This window comes from Taudactylus pleione, unplaced genomic scaffold (assembly GCF_031769625.1).
Source record: "Taudactylus pleione unplaced genomic scaffold, aTauple2 ptg000006l, whole genome shotgun sequence".
Classification (NCBI taxonomy): domain Eukaryota; kingdom Metazoa; phylum Chordata; class Amphibia; order Anura; family Myobatrachidae; genus Taudactylus; species Taudactylus pleione.
The window spans coordinates 26311259-26332391 of NW_028284409.1; positions in this window are offsets into that span (position 1 = coordinate 26311259).

The window sequence follows — 21133 nt, forward strand, 5'->3', positions numbered from 1 at the left end:
CCACACTACTGCACGCAGCTCACTGACTCTATACCACACTACTGCACGCAGCTCACTGACTCTATACCACACTATTGCACGCAGCTCACTGACTCTATACCACACTACTGCACGCAGCTCACTGACTCTATACCACACTATTGCACGCAGCTCACTGACTCTATACCACACTACAGCACGCATCTCACTGACTCTATACCACACTACTGCACGCAGCTCACTGACTCTATACCACACTACTGCACGCAGCTCACTGACTCTATACCACAACCGCAGCACGCAGCTCACTGACTCTATACCACACTACTGCACACATCTCACTGACTCTATACCACACTACTGCACGCAGCTCACTGACTCTATACCACACTACTGCACGCAGCTCACTGGCTCTATACCACACTACAGCACGCATCTCACTGACTCTATACCACACTACTGCATGCAGCTCACTGACTCTATACCACACTACAGCACGCAGCTCACTGACTCTATAACTTCCTACTGTCTCTCTCCTCATCTGCATTCCTACATGTGTCTCTTATTCCGCCCTGTTTATCCCCTCTATCTGCATGTCTCCCTCTATTCCTTGGTTCTTATACACCCTCCTATCTCTCCTCACCCACATTACTTCATGCACCTTGCACTCTACAATAATCTCTCTATTCCTAACTATCTCAATAAATCTAATTTCAAACTACTCTTTATCCAACTTATTTTATTGTTTGAAAATTTTTAAAAGTATTAGAAAATAATTAAATTTTTATATTAAAAAATACCTTTATTCAGGGTCATAGTTTACTACTTGTCCAAAATGAATACCAGGAAAAATAAAAGGTGGTTCACACCCCAAACCAGTTGCTTCTATTTGTGCATGTGCCTATGTCCGACATCAAAAGCGGAATAGCACAACTGAGGTAGCTGAGGAGAAATTAGTGTGATTGCAATGTAATTATGATCTGTTAAATCTGTAGTAACAGACAGTTGAAGTATGTTTCAATTAGAATTTGTATTGGAGAAAGAATAGTGCAGGTTTTTAATACCACCTCAATAACAATCAAATAATTTGACAAGGTGGATAAAAATGTGTCTACGTGCTGTAAACTACACCAATAGCTTCAGAACTTCTCCTCCTGTTGTTAATATATATCACACTTTACTCAAGTATATTATTGAAGAGATATATTTGAGTACATCATTTAATAAACAAATATACATATATTATGTACAGATGTAGCCACGCTCAGCTATCCCACTAATGTGCCTGCGTCTATGGCATGCGTACGCACGTGACCGCCATTGACTGCAATGGGCAAATGCTGTCCGCTCTTAATCCCACTATGCACGTGCGCACGCATTGCAGCAACGATGTAGCCGGCTACATCTGCATATTGCCCTACTTAAATCTCGTTAAAAGGAAAATAATAAGTAATTGAATACAATCATTACATTGTTCAAGATTATTTTAAGGTTTTATTTAATTTTTTGCTCAAAATTTTCCATTTAAGAGAAATATTCTCTTTTTTATTTTAGGATATGTCTTCAAATGAAAGCAATTTTTCAAGACTAATATGAAGATACTGATCAAGTCGATAGGGAGAATACAATGATTTTGCAAGATTCTAAATGGTGCATAAAAGAAAAAAACAACATTATTGTAACGCTCTCCAGGACAAGAGGTCCTGAGTGATGATATGGCCCTCACAGACCCCTGATCTCCACATCGAGTTTGTCTGGGATTAAATGAAGAGACAGAAGGATTTGAGCAAGCTACATCCACAGAAGATCTGTGCTTAGTTCTCCAAGATGTTTGGAACAACCTCCCTGCCGAGTTCCTTACAAAACTGTGTTCAAGTGTACCTAGAAGAATTGATGCTGTTTCAAAGGCAAAGGGTGGTCACACCAAACATTGACTTGATATAGATTTCTCTGCTGTTCATACATTTTGCATTCTGTTAATTGATAAAAATAAACTAACACTTCTATTTTTAAAAGCATTCTCACCTTGCAGCATTTTTTCCCACACTTGCCTAAAGCATAACTGTGTGTATGTATATATGTATGTATGTATGTATGTGTGTATGTGTGTGTATACAGTCAGGTCCATAAATATTGGGACATTGACAGAATTTTCATATTTTGGCCTCTATTCACCACCACAATGGCTTTGAAATGAAACAAACAAGATGTGATTTAACTGCAGACTTTCAGATTTAATTTGAGGGTAATTACATCCAAATCAGGTGAACGGTATAGGAATTACAACGGTTTCTATATGTGCCTCCCACTTTTTAAGGTGTTTATAACCGTTCACATACTGCAATGCGACCATGGGCGCTATGATCGTGCCCAGATCGTATTGCAAATGTGACATAACATGATCAATACAATACCAAAAATAAAAGTTCCAGTGTATTTATTTTAGAACTATCATTATAAACATACATGACCATTTACAGTATAAACAAACAAAAAAGTTGCTTATGTTGGGCATACACAGCCAGATAAATGTCTGTCAGACCGACAGACATTTTATCTGGCCGGCTGCCAGCTGCAGATGTCACCGGCATACACTGTGAGAGAAATCTCACAGTGTATAGCCCGACATCTGCGCTCCGCCCCCGGGGGAGGAGACATTTCCCTGTTCCTTCCGTAGGAAGGAACACAGGAAATGTCTGTCTGTCGGCCACGCTGGGCATACACTGCCCGATGCGGCCGACAGTTACCGGGTAAATATCACATCGGACAGGCATGCTGGACAATCCTGCATGCCCGACCGAGCAATATTTAACCCTCGGTCGCCCGCACACACGCTACAATTATCGGGGCGATCCGCCGATATCAGGCGGATCGCCCCGATAATTGTAGCGTGTATGGCCAGCATTAGATAAAATAACGCCTGCAGTGTAATAATATACATAAATCTAATAATGAAAGCTATGAAATAACACACTGACATGACATACATACATGGATGTGAGCAAACAGATATACAAATAATAGCTGCATGCTAGCAATTACATATATATATATATAGATAGACAGATAGATAGATAGACAGATAGATAGATATATCATAGCATGTCAGCAACCCTCAATAAAAATATATATGTAAGAAAAATATTAAAATAATATTGGCTACATGCTGTTAATTATATACACATACATATAATATGAGATATGGTAAGAACTTACCCTTGTTATCTCTATTTCTACGAAGTCCATAGGGTTCCACAGGATACCTTGGGGTATAGGTGTGACGTCAGTCATCGGGCACCATAGATTTAAGCTTTCAGCCTCCCAGGATGCACTAGGGTCCCCCTCCTATACCCCGCCCCCGAGCCAAGGCACCTCAGTTAGTTACCAAGCCATAGGCCGGAGGAGGAGAAGGAAGAGAGAGAGAAAAAAGATCTGGACACACACAAGAATCACATTCTCACCAGAGGGAGACGGAAAAACCGGTGACCAGAGCAAAGCCCATCTGCAGCACAGGTGCGACAGGGCGGGAGTCCTGTGGAACCCTATGGACTTCGTAGAAATAGAGATAACAAGGGTAAGTTCTTACCATATCTCATATTTTCTACTTCAGGGTCCATAGGGTATCCACAGTATACCTTGGGGATGTCCCAAAGCAGTATCCTTTAAGGGTGGGGACGCTCCTGTGCAGAAAGGAGAATCCGCCGCCCGAAGGAAGCATCCTGAGAGGCGAAGGTGTCAAACCTGTAATACCTCACGAAGGTATGGACAGAGGACCACGTAGCAGCCTTGCAGATCTGGACTGCAGAGGCACCACGTCGAGCTGCCCACGAAGGACCCACAGACATAGTGGAATGTTCACAGAAGGAGGAACCGGCAGGCCTTCATGAAGATAAGCTTCAGAAATAGCCATACGGATCCAGGCTGCCAAAGTTTGCTTTGAAGCAGGCCAACCCTTTTTACGGAAGCCATAGAGGACAAACAAGGCGTCCGACTTCCTAAACGAAGAAGTGCGGTCAACATAAGTCCTTAAGGCCCGCACGACATCCAAAGAGGCCTCACCCACTGACAGACCAGGTGAGTTAAAGGCCGGAACAACGATTTCCTCGTTAACATGAAACTGGGAAACAACTTTGGGAAGAAACTCGGGACGAGTGCGGAGCACTGCCCTGTTCCCATGAAAAACCAAGAAAGGGGGTCTACAAGAAAGAGCCCCTAAATCAGAAACACGTCTGGCCGAAGCAATAGCCAGAAGGAAAACAGTCTTAGCTGTTAGCCATTTAAGATCCACTGAGCCCAGTGGTTCAAACGGCGGTCCCTGGAGAGCCCTCAGGACCACAGCCAAATCCCAAGGCGCCACAGGTGGAACAAAGGGCGGCTGAATGCTGAGAACACCTTGCATAAAGGTGCGCACATCCGGGATTGTAGCAATCCTACGGTGAAACCAGACAGACAGGGCCGAAACCTGTACCTTCAAAGAAGCAAGGCGAAGCCCATGATCTAGTCCCGCTTGTAGGAAGGCGAGTATCCTAGACAGACGAAATTCCCGCGGTGCATAACCTCTCGGTCGACACCACTGGAAGAACGTATGCCACACGCGATGGTATATCCTCGCGGAAGACGGCTTCCGAGCTCGTAACATGGTACGCACCACCGAGCTGGAAACCCCCTGGACCTCAGCATGGCTGTCTCAACAGCCACGCCGTCAAAGACAGCCGAGTCAGGTCCAGGTGAAGACAAGGACCCTGTGACAGAAGGTCCGGTCGTAGCGGCAACCGCAGAGGACTGTCCACGGACAGACCCTGAAGGTCTGAGAACCAGTGCCGTCTGGGCCACGCGGGAGCTATCAACAGGAGTGTCCCTCCTTCCTGTTTGAATTTCCGGATTACCCGTGGAAGAAGGGAGACCGGAGGGAACAGGTATGCGAACCGGAACATCCACCGGACGGACAGAGCATCCACCAGAGATGCCAATTCGTCTCTTGTGCGAGACCCGTACACGGCAACTTGTTGTTGTGCCGGGACACCATGAGGTCGATCTCTGGAAGACCCCACCTGTCCACCAGCAGTTGAAAAACGTCCGGGTGCAGGGACCATTCCCCCGGATGAACGTCCTGGCGACTTAGAAAGTCCGCCTCCCAATTTAGCACTCCCGGGATGAAGACCGCTGATATGGCCGGAAGATTGCGCTCCGCCCATACCAGGATCCGAGAGACCTCCACGAGAGCCGCCCGACTTCGGGTTCCTCCTTGCCTGTTTATGTAGGCCACGGTGGTAGCGTTGTCCGACTGGACCTGTACCGGACGACCCTGGAGAACCCGATGTGCCTGCTGGAGAGCATTGAAGACCGCACGGAGTTCCAAGATATTGATTGGAAGCTCCGCTTCTGTCGGCGTCCACCTGCCCTGGAACAAGTGTGGACCCAAAACTGCTCCCCAGCCCCGAAGACTGGCGTCCGTTGTCAACAGGACCCAATTTGGAACCCAGAACGGACGTGCCTTGCTGAGATGGGTCGTCTGTAACCACCAGGCAAGGGACAGGCGAACCTCCAGGGTAAGCACAATCGTCTGGGACTTCAGAGACTGAGGCAGCCCGTTCCACTTGGACAGGATCAGGTGCTGCAGAGGTCTGGAGTGAAACTGGGCATATTCCACCATGTCGAACACCGACACCATGGAGCCCAGTAACCTCATCGCCGAGTGTAGAGACACCCGGCGGCTGTGCAGACAACTGCGCACCCTCGACTGTAAAGCACAGATCTTTTCCCCGTCACGAAGATCCTTTGCTGTTCTGAGTCCAATAAGGCTCCGAGGTGTAGAATCCGCCGAGACGGGATTAGAGTGGACTTCTGCCAGTTGATTAGCCAGCTGTGCCATTGCAGTAGCGCAATGGTCAGGTCCAAGTGGCGTAGAAGGAGCTCTGGAGATACTGCCACCAATAAAAGGTTGTCCAAGTACGGCAACATGCGGACTCCCTGCAGCCGTAGAGAAGCCGCCATGACCGCCATCACCTTGGTGAACACACGTGGTGCTGTCGCCAGGCCAAAAGGTAACGCCCAAAACTGGAAGTGGTCACTGCGGATTGCAAACCTGAGGAACTGTTGATGGCGCAAAAGAATAGGGACATGCAGGTAAGCGTCCTGTATGTCCAATGACACCATGTAGTCCCCAGGTTCCAGCACCAGAATGATGGACCGTAGGGTCTCCATCCGAAACTTCGGAACCCGCAAAGACTTGTTGAGAGCCTTGAGGTTGAGAATCGGACGATACGACCCATTGGGTTTCTGTACCAAAAAAAGATTTGAATAGAAACCCTGGCCCCTCTGGGAGAATGGAACAGGCACTATAACTCCAGCCTGGAGCATAGTGTGCAATACCTTCCGCAGCTCCGTAGCCTTGTTCCGGTCTGATGGTAGACCCGTGGTGAAGAATCGAGCCGGGGGTCTGTGCCGGAAAGAGAGGGCGTACCCGTGGGAGACCACCTCGAGAACCCAAGTGTCTGTCGTAGTGACCGACCAACACTGGGCAAACTGCAGCAGGCGGCCTCCCACTTTGGGATCCCCCAAAGGGAGGCCCGGACCGTCAGGCCGCAGGCTTGTCATCTGGCTTAGGGGCCGGACGTCTGGTACTCCATGCCTGTTTCCGGGGCTTGGCCGATTTCTTAGGGCCAGCCTGTCGAGGAAAAGACTGTGGTTTGGGCCTGCCCTGGGCCCTATAAGACCGAAAGGACAATGGTCCAGAACCAGAAGGAGCAGCGGCCGACGGGAGACAAGCCGATTTGGCTGCCGCCAGCGTGGCCACAATCTTGTCCAGATCCGGACCGAAGAGAACTTCTCCAGTAAATGGCAACGCCTCCAAACCCTTTTTGGAATCTGCGTCCGCCTTCCAGGATCGCAGCCACAAGGTGCGACGAGCAGCTACCGTTGCTGAAGAAATTCTAGACACCAGAGTACTAATGTCTAAGGCCGCCTCGTTGATATAAGTGGCCGAATCAACGAGATTACCAATCAACTCCGCCTGTTCGGCCGGACAGTCGGAATCAAAAGACGCCTCTAATGAATCCGCCCAGCGCTCCATCGCTCTGGCAACCCAGCAAATGGCCATAGCCGGCCGTGCTGCCCCCCCCGCAAGGGAATAAGCAGACTTCAGGCAGATCTCCACCTTGCGGTCTGTAGCATCCTTAAGGGAGGACATGGATGGCATCGGCAATGTGGCACTACGGTCAAGACGGGTCACGTGAGAATCCACCTGTGGAGGGGATTCCCACTTTGCAAAATAATTATCCGCGAACGGATAAGCCACTGCCAGGCGCCTCTGCGGCTGGTATCTTTTGCCAGGCTGTTTCCACGCCTCCTCTAAATGGTCCACTAACTGACCCGAAGGAGGAAAGACTGTGGCATCGCCCTTCACATCTTTAAAGAAGGCATACTTTGATTTAGCCGCTGGGGGAACTTCGTCCTCAATCACCAAGGCTGTGCGGACTGCCGAATAAGTCCAGGAATATATACCTTGGACTTAGCGTCAGCGTCCTTAGTATGGAGAGGTTCCTGATCGTAAGGATCCAGTATCTCCCCATCATCAGACATGCCCTCGTCATCCTCATAAGGAGCCGACAGAGACGCCACCGGCCGTTTATGTGGCCGCATCACAGACTTCCCTTGCAACACATCCGACAAGTGCTGTACAGAACTCGTCAGGGAGTTAACCCATGCCGGCCCCTGAGAAACCGGGAGCGGGGAAATAGGGAGACTGTGGGGTACCACCAATTGTCGTGGGAAACTCTGCATGGGTGACGACACCACTGACTGCTGGGACAAACCCATCAGCAGAAACGCGGGCTGCGGAGCTAACTGGCCCACTAAGGTTGTAAGCGCCTGAGCGAAACAAGCCCAGGGCGGCTCCTGTACCGGTGCTGTAACCGTAATAGGCCGCGCCATAGACAAACACTGTCGGCAGAGGACCTCTGCGCTACCCTCCCCCTCCGCTAACGGTACTTTACACGTAGCACACTGTAGTCGGAGAGGAAAATCACTTTCAGACATGATGGCACCAAGTATGTGACCCCTCTCACCAATTATATATTAAATAGGCGAGAGACCACCCTGCAGCACCGCACCGCAAGGGCTTAGCAGAAAGGACAGGGACAGTAATAAAGCTGAGTCAGAGAAAAGTTACAGGCAGCAGCGCTAGCACAGTCACATACAATGCAAAGAAAAATCAATTTCTGCACTAACAGTGCTGATCACTCAACTACGCAGACACAGGGCCTGGTAGGACATAGCGCAGCATACACAGACCTGACCCAAATCGGAGGAGAGGTATGCGGGGGGACCCAGACCACGATGCTTCCGTCCAGCGCTTCCAGCAGCGTTCACCATGCGTTGTAAAGATGGCCGCCGAGGAGCAGAGAGGAGGCTGGCCTGGGGGAGGAGTGCTGCTACAGGACCAGTCGGCAGTGTGCAGAGAGGGCTGTGTGCAGCGGGGGAGGCGCCGGCTGTGAGACAGGGAAGGCGTGCTCCCCTGGCATGCATTTAACCCCTGGGACGCCGCAGCGCTACCGCTCTGCTGCGGTCCGCTGTCCCAGGGGGTAGTGGAAGTGCAGGTTCAATACCTGGCTCCACGCTGCAGCCAGTCCCCAGGGAGCCCCCTGCCTGGGGACTCTGGACCATGTGACAGCGGGGACCCACCGCGGGACCCCGCTGCTTACCTGCGGTCCCCCTTGAATCCGGCCATGGTCCGGAACATCTGGGGTCACCGCTAGCTATGACCCAGATGCTCACCAGCATCCCCGGATCGGTACCGGCGTTCTGGTACCGGCGGGGGTGTAGGGAAGACAGCATGGACGTCAGGACTGACTGTCCATGCTGTTCATCCAGATGTGCAGCCACAGCTGCATAAAGAAAAAAGCTTCAGGGGCTCTTCTAGCCCCCACTCCAACAGGTGCACCCGACTCCGGCCGGGCACCAAACTAAACTGAGGTGCCTTGGCTCGGGGGCGGGGTATAGGAGGGGGACCCTAGTGCATCCTGGGAGGCTGAAAGCTTAACTCTATGGTGCCCGATGACTGACGTCACACCTATACCCCAAGGTATCCTGTGGATACCCTAAGGACCCTGAAGTAGAAAAAATAATATGCATATGGCACAGACAGACATTTAATTCATATAGCATAATATACAGATGTCACTAGACAAAACCTAGATATTAGAAGTAACTGACAAAGGAATGCCTCCTATTTCTTCAGACAAACTAAACAGCAATGTCTAAATTACATCTTTAACCAGATAGTTATGCAGGAGAACAGTCACTGGAACGGGAGTCTTCTGCTTGCTGCTGTGTAAACACGGCCTGGGGGAAGGAAGTAGGGGGAGAGGAGGAGAGAGCTACTGAGGCTGAGCACAGACACATCGCATCTGCAGACAGATGGCTCTATTTATTAACATTATTTTTACTAAAATAAAGTGAAAAAGGGTGTTTTCACACCCTTTTCACATTATTTTAGTTTCACCTGTAGTTATTACAGGGCAATTGGAGTAGAATTAGTAAAATTCTACTCCAATCCCCTGTATCACTTATTTTTAGAAAAGCAGATCGCATTTCCCATAATTGTAATGGGAAATGTGATCCGACCACAGTTACTAAAAATAAATTGTAAAAAAATACCGGGGGAAACCTTGTGATAATAACGCCACCTGGAGGTGGCGTTATCCAGGGTCTCCCCCGGTTACCGGGCTCCCACTCTGCTCTAACGGGGAGAGCAGAGGCGGGAGCCGGTACCAGTAATCAGCTGTGTGGTCTAAGCAGACCGCAAGCTGATTACTGTAAAAAAAAGAAAATAAAAATGTAACATTTTTTTTACTTACCTGAATCCAGGGACCGGTGATCGGGCCTCCGGTGATGGCTCCTCTCCGGTCAGCTGGTCTCCCATAGTACACTGGGGCCCGGTCATCAGGTGATCGGGCCCCAGTGCAGTATGGGAGATCACCTGATCGGGAAGCCCGGAGAAGATCACCGGAGGCCAGGAGGATGCAGGTAAGTGTAATGAAGGGAGGGGGGGTTGCGGGGGGCGGGGCTTAGTGTCGGGGGCGGGGCTTAGTGTCGGTGGGGGGGTAGTAGCGGTGGTCGGTAGGCGCATGCGCGGGCTCTTAGTCGCGGTATTTTTTCCGAAAATACCGCGACTAGAGTGCGGATGGGATCCGCAGGGACAGAGCTTTATCACAAGCTCTGTCCCTGCAAGGGATTTATAGTAAATCCCTGTGATATTGCCTGAATTCGCAATGCGAATTCACTCGGTAATATCACACTACAATCCGCATTCAATATGCGGATTGTAGTAAATAGAGCCCAGAGGGAGACTGCATTACGCCATGTGGACCTGGCATTATTATCACACAGCCTCCAGGTGATATTTTTTTTACAATTGCAGCTTAGTAAATGTGAGCTGATCACATTTCCCATTACAATTGTGGGAAATGCGATCTGCTTACTAAATAAATGTGATACTTAGGAATTGGAGAATTTTGAGAATTCTACTCCAATTGCCCTTTAGTACATTCATGTGATACTAAAATAATGTGAAATGGGTGTGAAAACACCCTTTTTCACATTATTTTAGTAAAAATAATGTTGACAAATAGAGCCCTGTAAGTGCAAAATGCAGTGTATTCGTAAAAAATATTGACACACTAAGTCAAACAGGCTGTATATTTGTAAAAAAATGTCATACTGTAAGTCGTAGCGCAGTGGGTTATTCTTTTCTTATTCATAAAAAATCTTGTGACTGTAAGTGGAACTTCACAATTTTACAATTTAATAACACAAAGTTAGCAATAAAAAACTGCAACTTTTCACTTCTTTCTTCAATTATGATTAAAGAATTAATCTACACACTGACTACAAGACCACAACAAAGTGCTAAATAACATGCATTATATATTAATAATGACATCACAAACGCCTCAGCTGAGATTCACATAAACATGAAAAAAATAGAGGATATGGTTTAAAAAATGGAATAGAGCAGCTAAAACTGCGTTCTCTGATTATAGTGCCTATTCCCAGTCCCTACCCATGGCCCCTCTACCTGAATTTCAGTGAGTCGGATGGGCAACTCCATGCCAGAGTGCAGCTGCTCCTCCTGTAGCCCAGGTCAGAAGATGTGTAGGGGGTGTGGTGATATGGACTAAAATGGAGCTCGTATCCACTAAGGTGGACAATGAATCCCCAATCTAACAGGGAGCACATTTATATACAACACAGGATGGGATAACGATATAGGCTTGGGTTATCGTATAATCTGGGGTGATGTATACATCATCTTCTTCACACAATATCAATTTGTCCCCACTGGATTCCACAATTACAGGTGCCTCTGTAATTTTGCATGTAATTGACGGTAAAGGTCTTTCTCATCGAATTTGGAGTTCATTTTGATGGACATCAATCATCTTTTACACATTTTGGGGAAGTAGTCTCAGGCTGATCACTGACAAGGTTTCCGGCTGTGTTGAAATCTCTTTCTGAGAACACACTGGAAGGTGGGCAGCTCAAGTAAAGCAAAGGCAGTTTGTGTAAGGGCCTACAAATTGCCTCTTTTTCCTGCCAGTAGTTCTTTACATCTCTTCATATCTGTGTCCGTTGGGAAGAAAAACAATGTCTTCATCTCTTCTGGGATGAAAATCCACTCCCAGCAGCAGGCATGATGCTCAAGAATTCTCAAGAAAGACACAACGTAAGACTTAAACCTTAAATGTGAATTGTTGCACTTGCTGCTCTGTTCCGCTTGTCCACCTGTCTGCTCTGGTTAAGTGGACAGTGGGTACAATGGCAGTTTGAATGCCACTAACTATGTTTTTTTTTTAATGTCCCTATACAGGTTGGGAAATGCTTTTCATGTGGAAGCTTTGCAAAGGATTATTTAACAGTAAATTTTTTGGAAAGCAGTAGCACTCTTCCTGCTCCTAGCAGCAGAAGCAGGTGCAAGATTCTCAAGAAAGACACAACATAAAACCTTTAATCTTAAATCTTGCGCTTGTCCACATATCTGTGCTGGTTAAATGCCAGTTTGGAGGCCACTAACTAACTATGTTTTTTTAATGTCCCTGTTCAGGTTGGGAAATGTTTTTTCATGTGGAAGCTTTGCAAAGGATTATTTAACAGTCAATTGTTTTGAAAAGCACTACTAGAAGTCTTCCTGGTCCCCCTTCTGGGATGAAAACAAAATCCACTCCCAGCAGCAGGCATGGTACTCAAGGATTCTTCTTGGGCAAGGACTGATGTGAATGTGAATGAGTAAAAATGTTTCTGTAAATGCCTCCCCTCCTCCCTCATAAATTTACTTCGGAATCAAAAATTTTTATTAAATGTAATACTAATCAACCCTTCCTGTCCCTGCCTTCAACTACATACATACTCCAACTCCCTCAGGCCTCTCTTGAATAATAAAAACATTTGTTTCCTGATGTGCGATGTTGTAAGTTGAACAGCCACGTCTTTGTGCCGCCCACTGCTGCCGCTTAGCTTAGTCAGCCAGCTAGCTTGGTGCAAATTTTGGGCCTAAACTGGATAAAAACAATATAGTGAGCTGTGAGGTGGTCAAAATTGACTGGAAACGAGTGGAAATAAATGTTATTGAGGTTAATAATACTGTAGGAACAAATACAGGCCCAAATGATGTGATTTTAGCTGTTTTTATGATTTTTTTCTTAGATAAAATACAGATACAAAACCAAAATCCCAAAACAAAACGCGGAAGGGAGGTTTTGGCAAAACCAATCCACATCCAAAACCAGGGGAGATACAGATCCAAAACCAAAACACAGCAGTCAGCGCACATCTCTAATTATAATCTACTGTCTGTTTGGGGAGGGGATATGGAGATGCACAACAAAAAAAGGGGGGGACACTAGGGAGCATGGCACACTTGTTTGTTAAAACACCCCTGTTTTGTCCATGGCTAGTAGATATGGAGAGCTCAGTGTATAAGTCATTGGGATGCAGTGTATGTTGTGTAAAGGTCTCTAGTATGGGATTTTTTAAATGGCAGTATCTAAAAATCCTCTCCCTATTATATTGCTGTCACTACAATGTTCTCTGCATTGTATTTTGGATACTACATTGTATATGTAGTGATTTTATATATAATGGACATGGTATTGGTAGGTCTTCTTAGGTGGCTATGTGACTTGTGTTATACCCCTTTCAGACATAAGCCTTGCCTAAAATAACTAAATTGTAAAATACAATGGGCGCTTGGATATGACATCTCCAAGTACCACACTGGAGACGGAAGACCTGGGTCCCTGGAAGACCTGGATCCAGTATGAAGGGTGATGACCCGGGAATAAACCGGGTCCTCTTTCTGATGTGAACGTAGTACAAAAAACTGTGGCTTCAACCAGTGCTCTGTGACTCCAGTCACAGCTGGCTGCTTCCTGGTGGGTGGCAGGTGAAATTTAAAACGTCACCTACAGTCAATGTGTAAAATCCAGCCTGCTTAAGTAGCCTAATATTAGAGCTTCAGTTGGTGGCAGGAGTGTTAAAAAAACATCTAAACTTAATTTCACACTATCAAGATCCCTAAGTTTCTGGGGGCCAAGGCGGGCCCCAGACCCACCTATACATTTCCCTATTAGCAAATCTATTTTCCCACTTAATCCACTGAGCTGCACAAAATAAAAGTACAACTATAGATCATATGCTATGATATTTTACACAATTAACTATAGACAGTTTAATCACAGTGAGCACATGGGCCACAGTTTCTCACACAGTTGGTCACAGCCCCCAGCCACACACGTCAATCATGGTGCCCCCCTAGGCATTTTTTCCTGGATCTGCCCCTGGCAGTCAGTGTGGGTGCGGTAGGGGATGGGGGGTGCTTGTGGTGTTTGCCGGGGGCAGCGTGTGTGGGGTGCTGTGGGCCAGTGGAGAGAGGAGATGTTGCAAACTTGCAGCCGGTCAATAACCTCTGCAGTGTCTCCAACCAATCACCAACAGGCCGACAGCATCTCCTTATCCAATGGAAGGCTGAGACCTCTGCCTCCTGGTCATGTGACCGTTGAGATGCTGCTGGGCTAGCTCTCCTGTCTCCTCACGGATCTCTGAGTATGTTCGGCCCCACTGCCATGAGGGAGATGGGGCTGCCATTTATCCCCGAGCCTGCCCCTACCTCTCTCTCCCAGCACTCCTCAGGGCTCAGAAGGGGAGGGCAGAGCTGTTGTGCTGTTACTATGAGGGGATCACACTGCCGCCTGCTGTCACCGGGATGCCGCACAATACAGGTCTCTGGCACTTATGGAGAGGCAGCTCTCGGTAAGTACGAGACCTGGGTGTGAGCATGACAGAGAGGAGGGGAGAAATGTTTGTGTGTGTTTCTGCGGGGGCACTGTGCTGCCCCTGGGTGTAGGAAAACTGTGCAGCTCCTGGGTTTGGGAGCACTGTGTAGGTCAGTTACAGGGGCCCTGTAAGGGGATGGGGGGGGAAAGTGCCCCAGTAGGCCCCAGGTCCTCTGTACTCATACATACTGCACACATACCTACTGCATACATACCCACTGCTCATACAACACAAATATGGAGCGCTATCTATAAAGGCCTAATTATTACACTTAAATATAGGTAATAAAAAAATTATTTAATATTCCATCAGCGGATCAAACAGAGACTAGATACAATTGAAAATAATACAAACATGAAAATGATCAATTAATTAGAAATCTAAATAGACTATTATAAAAGAAGACCCAGAAAAATACGGAAATTCAAAAACAAAAGAAACAAATATAAATATAAAAATATAAATGAAAGCAATGAAATTAACATACGAAAAATAATAAAATATAATGAAATATATGTGTGATTAGAAATTGCAAACAGCTTGATACATGTTCATAAAAATTTAACCTGTGTACCCTTAATTGTTATGGAGCATACACACGGTCAGATATGTCAGATCTGTCAGATGAACGATTGAACGATTTGAACGATTTTACCAAAGATTTGAACGATTTAACGATTTTTGACTGCATTAAAATGAATGGAATCGTCCAAGTCTGACTGCAAACACATCAGATGTCAGATATCGTTATCTGACCATCGGGAACGCACATTGTTCAAATCGTTCATCTGACAGATCTGACAGATATGTCAGATTTTCCTTCAGATATGAACGATTGAATGATTTTTTCAATCGTTATCGTTCAGATCTGAAGAAAAATCTGACCGTGTGTATGCACCATTAGATCTGCAGTAATATGCAACACTGTTGCCAGTTCGTGTTAATATTGCCCTGAATTGGATATAATACAGGAATTAGAAATCCTCCAGTCTTTCATTTATATTTCTGAACATCAACAACTGAACGGGTTAAATTATGCAAATATAGTCACAGCCAGTGATAAAGGGATTTTTAACAGGTCTCAGGACCTCATTCAGAGCCGGTCGCACAGAGCGTGCGGTCGGTCTGAATGAGGGGAGGACGTCTTGAATTTTGAAGATGTCCTCCTTTGCGGTCATAAGGCTGTGGGTGTTAACCCACAGCCTTATGACTGCCTAAGGTGATAGTCGCGATGGTCAAGACCATCGCGACCATCGGGGCTTACGACGAGACCCTAGGGTAGGGTCTCCCTTGTCGTAAGCCCCGGAGAGCTTTCGGCCCTGTCTGTGTGATGTCAGTGGGGCCGCCCCCGAACGGTAGGCGTTCCCATGGGAACGCCCCCGTTTGGGCTGCCACCCCCCCCGGCCCGCCTTCCAAACGGGGCGAGCTGTCAATCAATATCGACAGCTCACCCCCTTTGGATCGAGACCCGCTACGACTGGCGCTGTCGGTCGTAGCGGGTCTCACGCATGCGCACGATGGCGACGGCGCCGTCGTGCGCATGCTCTGTGGGGGGCCATCGACCCGGTCCGAGCGCATCGGCGCTAACGACCGGGTCTGAATGACCCCCTCAGTCCCCACAGAGGGGGCAATTCAGACCCATTCGCTAGGCTGCGTTCGTTTGTTGCCGGGTGATTTTGCCCTTCTGCGCACGCATATGCATATGAGTGGATGTGCGAACGCTGGCGTGTCAGTGTGTTCTAACGGCGTTTAATAGGCATGCATAATTAACATGGAAATGTCATGGTACACGTCACCTGGTTGTATTTCAGCCTGCAGTGATCGCAGTGCTAGCGGCATGGTAGAGTCTACGTCAAGGACTCCGTGCAGCCCCAATGGCTCTCGATTTTACTGAAAAATTATACACTTCCAGGAGATGACGTGTGCTAAGAAAGAAAAGTGGGCGTCTTTAGGCTGGCGTGCGATCACTCTGCCGACTCTCTCTAAGACATACAGGGCGTCCTTAAGCCTGTCTGTGTAATTGTGGAATTTGCATCCCCGGCCCCTGACAGCTGCGAAAGTGTGCTGCGCTGCGAATGGGTCTGAATGAGCTCCAGAGTCTTTTCTGATAAAAAATAAACAAAAGTTAAAATTCAAAAGGGAAGTAAATAAGATTCCCAAAAGAACACCGCTAATTCCGTCTCCTCTCATAAAGGGATCGCATGCAGAGAAAAAGTCCTGACTTCAGTATACAGTAGAATATTCATCGGAAATAGGAATTAAATAGTGCAAGCAAAAATCAAATCACAATAGTGTGAAAAGATATTTTTTACCACTGCTAGGAACATGTAAAATCCGGTTCTACTATTCCACATTGCAAGGCCATCCAGAGATAGGGCCTGATTCAGAGTTGGGAATAGAGAGAGAGATAGCACTTAACTGTGAACCTGGACAAACCATGTTGCAATGCAATGGGTGTAAATACATAATTTTTATTTTGCATGTAGTGTAAATACTGGCTGCTTTTACATGTAGCCCACATATACTGCACAGCTTTATTATTACTCTACAAATTAGATGTCAGTTTGGACACCTCCCTCCCAAATCTAAATCTCTCTTCACATTTTAAATCTGCCCCATCTGCAGTGCAGCATGGTTTCACCAAGATGATCAGTTGAGAGAGAGAGATCTCTCTCTTGCCAAATCTGAATCAGGCCCTTAGTCCATTCCGAGTGTAGTCACAGCCGCGACTGTGTGCCCATTGGGACTTCTTCGTTTTTCAGATGGGAATCTCTGCAGCGTTGACCGGCAACAAACAGTGTTGTGCGGTGTGTAGGCTATTGATCCTCAGAGGGCTCAGTTGTGCAGCATGTAGCGGGTGGGGCAGGCTTGAGGCAAGTGGCAATTAGTCCAGACAACAAGTAACTTAATCAGGTGGAACGTTTATTAAACAAGAAGAAACTGGTGGCATTAGACACAGGGTTTATCATAGCTAAAGATAGCAGATATTGTGCCAGATACAGCCTGGAGTGTATAAGGTATGCTGGACATTGTAATGGGACGAGGAGTATTGGAGCGTATGCCCTGGTGGTGTGGTGGTGATATGCTCTCTATGGTGGTGGTACAGGGTATCGGGACACACTGTAGGTCTTCTATGCAGAGTCTCAGGGGTGTTTCCATACAGCATGGATGCCAATGGGCAAAGATGCACGGTGCGTCTTTCTCCATTGGCATCCATGTCTGAGGTCAGACCACAGGGAAAGAGCTGTGGCAGGTCCTAGTGCACGCTGGCTGTCAGCCATGAACAGAGGTAGCACTAAGCGCACCTCATCTAACAAGGTCTGATGTTGGAGATGATGGCAGAGGGTATGGCATACTTATGCTACTGGCACATCTAGGAGACTCACGAATCTTGGGAGGTGACCAGGTGCTGCCACCCACCCCCAAGTGAAGTGGGAAATCACTGATGGCTTGATCATGCAATTTGCGCTGAATCACCTCACCATAATCCTGTCTGCTGCTTTACATTGCAGAGGATCGCAGTGGGTGGTGGGGCATCGTTCCTGCACCAACCATCTGTGCCACGTCCATCTGGACCTCCCACCTGTCTCTTCGCTTCAGGAAGGGACAGATAGAATATTGGCGCATGTGCGGCACCTCGTCAATGTATTTTTTCAGAAAAATACATGATAAGGCTGCGGAGGGGATTCGCAGGGACAGAGCTTTATTGCAAGCTCTGTCACTGCAAGGAATTTTTAATAAATCCCTGTGATATTGCCTGAATTCGCAATGCGAATTCAGTCGGTAATATCACACTACAATCTACATTTTAATGTGGATTGTAGTAAATACGGCCCTTGGTGAGTTGCAGGATTCAACATATTTTGCTTAGTACAAGGTTCTTGATTCAACTTGAAAATGATATGTAGGGATATTTGTCTGATATGTATAGAATTTTTGAATAACACTCATAAAATATTTAAAATATAACAACAAACTGAACAACATTATTTAGTTTATATATGAATTATACATAATGACACAAACAATCATTGACAATTTCCTTGGCAAATGATGAGCAAAATGATGATTTGTCCTGCAAACTGAAGAACAGCAACTCCCCATTGGGGGCTTACTACTTTAAAATAACATATCTGAACTGTTCAGCTACTTAGGGCCTGATTCAGACCCACTCGCGAGCGGCTGTCCGCTCGCAAGTGGGTCGATGGTCTGCACTGAGCATGCGCACGACGGAGGGAGCTCCGTCGTGCGCATGCGCCAGACGCGACGAGCGAAGGACTTTCCTTCGCTCTTGTGTCTGATCAAAGGGGGCGTGCTGTCGATGTTGATTGACAGCACGCCCCCTTTGGTGGGCGTGCCTCCCTGACAGGGGCGTTCCCAAGGGAACGCCTACCGTCAGAAGCCGGCCCACTGACATCACTAGTGATGTCAGTGGGAGTGATTTTGGCTCTGATAGAGCCAAAATCACTCCAGGCCTTGCAGTTGAAAACCTCAACCGCAGGCTCCGGCTCGCAGTGGCGATGGTCGCGATGGTCACGACCATCGCGGCCATCAAACTGCACGCTCGTATAGGCTGTGGGTGGTGATCCACAGCTATATGAGCGTCCAGGAGGACGCTCCATAATTATGGAGGGCGGCCCTCATTCAGAGCGTGCGCTCTGCTCAGAGCGTACGGCTCTGAATGAGGGCCTTAGTTCTCCCTGTCTATATCCTGCGTAATTGGAGACTTGATGGGCTGATGCTGAGTTGGCCATATATACAGTACACTCAAAAATTAAGCAGCAATAAACCACATGGCATATGGCGTGCGCTCTGCTCAGAGCGTACGGCTCTGAATGAGGGCCTTAGTTCTCCCTGTCTATATCCTGCGTAATTGGAGACTTGATGGGCTGATGCTGAGTTGGCCATATATACAGTACACTCAAAAATTAAGCAGCAATAAACCACATGGCATATAGTGTATGCTGAGGAATACACACCGCAAGATGCATCCAACACTGCACCAATAGCATATGCACTAGGCTTACGGCAGGCTTGCTTACACCCAGATACACACAAATGCACAGCCTGGCCATAAGTGCAAGAAATGTTTTTTTTATCACTAGTGATACCCCCTGGGGATCGCCGGGAGGGGGGGGTTGAGTGTGAGTTTAGCAGTAGCCGGTGGCAGCGCTTTCACAGACACGTACTTTATTTATTGCGAAATATACAGTGAAAAGTATGTGAAGTGGATTTACAGGGACAGAGATTTATCGGAAGCTCTGTCCCTGCATGCGATTTTTGATGCATCCTTGTGTTGTATTCAAATATTGCATTGCGCTATTAGGCGAATTTATCACAGCTAATCCACATATGCCCCTTAGTAATACTCCAGCATATATATTATACAGTTAGTTCTGAGCTGCAACCTAACTTCTGCCTGCCACCCTTATATATATATTGTGCCTAAAGCCGCATGTGACCCCTCACTCTCTGGCTGCGAGACCCACCTGATTCCCGCCTGCAGCACAAGCTCCCTCACATGCTATGCTATGTTAGCAGGAAAATTTCTGGCACCTTCCATTAGTAGCTCGTGCTGCACTGGATTTTACCTCAGGCAGTGTACACAAGCAGTACATACAATACATTTCAGTGTCTACTCTATATACATACATAATGAACCACAATAGCATGCCCATACACATTATACATTCCATTAAATATGCATATAAATATATTGTAATAAATTACAATGTACATTTTTTCAACAATATAATTTCATGAATTACTTCACAGATATTTTACACATTATTTATGTCTGTCCGTAATTATGCCAATACATCCATACTGTACCATACTTGCCTACTTTTGAAAATGACTTTGAGGGAGATTGTAGATAAGAGTAGAATGTGCCGCGCACAGCGTGGCGAGCCGTTGTGGGGGCGTGGTCTGCTCCACTCAAAGGGCATGTCTAGTTCCACCCATGGGCGTATATATTCCTATAAGTTCACACACACTTACCTGAATAGATTCCCATACACACACAGTCTCACACACACACACTTACATGAATAGATTCCCCCACACACAGTCACACACATACACATTTACAAGAATAGATTTACACACACACATCACTTGAATAGAGTCCCACACACACACACATTTACAAGAATAGATTTACACACACAACACTTGAATAGATTCCAACACACACACACATTTACAAGAATAGATATGCACACAGACACACACACACCACACAGTCTCACACACACACACATACACAGTAATAAATCTCCCTCCCTCCCCCATGGCACTGACATGAATAGATCTGGCAGGAGCTGCAATGAGCTCTAATGGGGTATCCACTTAGCGATTTAGCCAAGCGATTACATCGTTATCGTGCAATCGCTTGCAAATCGCTCATGCATCGGGCATGTTTTGGTCAGAAGCGACCAGCGATGCACGTGCCCACAGGTTGCTTCTGACATCCGACATCGCCCGTACATGCAAGTCAACCTGACGATCTCGTCAGGTTCTGCATGTGCGGGGATGAGGGATGTGCCGGGACGAGTGAACATTCAGTCTAGGCACATCACTAGATATACAAACGGGAGCACGATTGCAATGTCGTAATTGTGCTGTCGTTTGTATATCGTCAAGTGGATACCCCACTTTACACTCACAGTCTCAGGCAGCTCTTCGGTCTGTCTTCAGTGTCCACTGCTTGTCCTCCGGCTTTGGCTCCTCCCCCTCTGTTATCACTGGCTGGCCAGGGAATGCTGGGAGCATCAGTCTATCCCAGCAGCAGTCTGTGTGCAGGGGAAGGCGTGCCCAGGAG